This window comes from Oryzias melastigma, linkage group LG19 (assembly GCF_002922805.2).
Source record: "Oryzias melastigma strain HK-1 linkage group LG19, ASM292280v2, whole genome shotgun sequence".
Classification (NCBI taxonomy): domain Eukaryota; kingdom Metazoa; phylum Chordata; class Actinopteri; order Beloniformes; family Adrianichthyidae; genus Oryzias; species Oryzias melastigma.
The window spans coordinates 5081908-5084978 of NC_050530.1; the positions used below are offsets into that span (position 1 = coordinate 5081908).

The following is a 3071-nucleotide window of genomic DNA, read 5'->3' on the forward strand; positions in this document are numbered from 1 at the left end:
ATGGATGATGATGGATGATGGATGATGGATGGATGATGGATGATGGATGGATGGATGGATGATGGATGGATGATGATGGATGATGGATGGATGGATGGATGATGGACGGATGGATGGATTTCTGGTTCAGTTAAATGAAACGTGTGAATCTCTAAATGCTACATCGACTGGTGATGTTAGGCATAGAGACCACCGTTTGTTTGCTTGTTTACTGATGATTTTGTTTTTTTGATGATCGACTCTTAAATCATTTCCTTCAGGAAACAGACTAAACATCAACCTGGCGAATGTTTTTCAGAACATTGACCGTGAGAGCTCCACCTGAACTACAGAAACACCTGAACCCTCGTTCCTCAGGTGACATCATCCTCCATCCTGCAGGTTTGAACCTCAGGTCCTTGAGTTGATGGAGGAGCAACTTCAGTGACCTTCTCCTCGGCTGAAGCTCCTCCCCTTCAGAGACGTCTGATTCATGCGCCGCCACAGAAGGTCACGCTCAGACGGAGGTCGCCGCTGTGACTCAGACGTTTGTCCTTCGGTAACCAGAGAAAATGTCTCATCACTGTTGAAACGCTGCAGTTACATCTTCATTCAGTCCAGCTGCCTTTCCTGCCTGGCTCCGCCCCCAGCGGGTTCCCCTGCTCCTCCTCATTCTCCCCCTCTTCCTCCTTAAGATGCAGCGCATGTCTTCTCGCCGCTTTGAACTGAAGGATGAAAGAGTTGATCCTGTAATGAGGATCCGAGCCGCCGAGCAGCAGATCTGCAAACGGCGCCGCAGCACGTCCAATCACAGCAAAGTGCTGAACGGGAAGTCGTTATGCAACTCCAGCACATCCCTGCGGGCCGCCGTGGACGGACCAGAACCACAAACACAGACTGTGTGACGGAGGAGCGTCTCATCTCCTCCTGGTCCTCCTGAGGAGGAGCAGAGAGGATGAAAGCGTCTCACCCAAACCGGCTGAGGACAAGATTCAACATCAGCTTAACAGAAATCTTTGGAAAAATAAGGAAAAACATTTTAAAAAACACGAATGTTCAGAGGAAACCGTCTGAGATCGGAAGCTTGAACTGAGTCGGCCATATTGATTAGAGCTAGCTCCGCCCACTTCATGTACATCACTAAAGCAGACGATTGGGCGGTTCAAAGGAACGTTACGAAGAGTTTTGTGCCATCAAAGAAACCCAACCGTCCATCGCTGTCAGGGTGACAGGGTTGCTGGAGCCTATCCCAGCTGCTGTTGGGGGTTCACCCTGAACAAGCTCACCTGGGGGGCATTTAGAGTCACCAGGTAACCTGTGAAGCCTGTTTTTGGACAAATATGTAACATTCTTTCAGTCTGAGACGATAGTTGAAGACATTTCTTCTCGTCTTTGTCCACGGACGTGTTTTAAATAAAGCTTTTTCAAAGCTACTGAGGCTGCGAGAGAACATCACGCTGTTTTTTAAACTTTAAAACCTTTTTTTCCAAATCAGACAAGTTTAAAAGTGTAATCAGAGACACATATATTTATTTTCTTCCTTGTTTCTGTTTTTTTAATGAATTCCTTTGTGTTTCTGACGGTTTAAAGTCATTTCTGAACCACAATAATTCCGTTTGACGAATCCTAAAACTTACCTGAAACAAACATTTTATTGTTTTGAGATGTTATTTCTAATAACCTGTGGAGGCGCAGGAGGAGGTCCTAAATCTTAAGAAGTGAATAAAACATTTGTTTGTTGACCAGACCGAGGTGATCACAGGTCCGAGTCTCCATGTCTGCACACGGAGGCGTTGAACATAAAGACGTTCTGTGAACGGAGCGGCGCCGAGTTAAAGTTCTGTTGTTTCTTTTTCTTCACAGATCCTTGTGTGAAAGAACAGAATCAAACGGGTCGATATTCTGGAGAACCTCAGAGCGCTGGAGGGAAGCGTATCGACCTGCAGGGCACAGATCTCCCAGCAGCCCTTGCTCCTGAAAGCAGCAAAGATGTGAATCTGTTTCATTCCACCTCGACCTTTCTCTAAATATCATGTAGAGCATTAGGAGACGGTCCTCAACCTGAGATGGTTAAGTATTGACAGAGTGGGCGGGGCCTGTGGAACCTGCTGTCATCTCTGAACAAAACAGAAAAACGAGAGAATGATCAGAGAAAATCACCTGATCTGCTCCAAAGCAGCTCAAAGGTATGTGAGCAGATAGGTGAAGCTCGCCAGACTCCGCCCCCATGAACCATGTCAGGCTGCTGCTGAGAGGAAACAGCATTTCCTGTCCTCGCTGACTGATCCTCATGTGATCTGTGACGCATCACGCCTTCCACCCAAACAAGCCGAGACGAGCACGGAGCTGAAGAACCCGCTTCACCTGAGCAGCAGGTGTCCTCAGGCTTCATCCATCCACTGTCTGAGTCATGCTGATCAGCATCCAACAGCAGCAGCTTTTCTGGGTCACTGAGGTTGGAGACTCCACAGTGAAGACCTGAGTCACGGATGTGAGGAGGAAGTGAAGGAGCACCGTTAGTTTGGAGAGTAGAGGTCAAGCTAGCGCTAACGTTAGCATGTTCCTGAGGATAAATACACACAAAACTATGATAAACATCTCTGTTACCACGACTGTAAAACAGAATTCAGATTATTTTTAAAGGAAGAAGATGAAGGCTAAAAATGAGAAACTCTGATTAGAGAAATGTTTTAAATGCAGACAGGTACACATTCAGGCCCAATCCGAGTTCTTCCCTTCTCCTTTCCCTTCATTTATCCCTCCAGACGGAGAGTTATGACAAAATAGTGTCTGATATTTCAGACGTGACTTTCGTTTGATGACGTCATCAATAATCTCCGGTCCGCTAGCGTTAGCGCGGAGCTTCCAGTGCTTGAATATCCAAAACAACCGTAGAACTTTAAAAAGGTCTCGGTTCAACATGAAGTCATTACGGACATTTAAATGTAAACTTCTGTGGTTCAACGTGAGGAAAAGTGTTTGTCGACGTGGTTTACTCTCACGATGGAGGACTTTGGACCTCTCTGTTTGGAGGGAGAAACTTAAAAAATAATAATCTGAACACGAATTCAACTGAGACTTTAAACCAAGGG

The 3071-nt window shown here is 46.2% G+C and overlaps 1 long non-coding RNA gene across 1 annotated transcript in view; it reads right to left on the bottom strand.

The window, feature by feature from the left end:
• Nucleotides 1-43: 43 nt before the first annotated feature.
• Nucleotides 44-3071, bottom strand: part of LOC112141813 — a 5569-nt gene continuing 2541 nt past the window's right edge. Inside the window, exons 2-3 of the long non-coding RNA XR_004949804.1 lie at nt 2140-2457; nt 44-915 (exon numbers count right to left, since the gene is read on the bottom strand). This is a non-coding gene — a long non-coding RNA (uncharacterized LOC112141813). The remainder of the gene's footprint in view (nt 916-2139; nt 2458-3071) is intronic.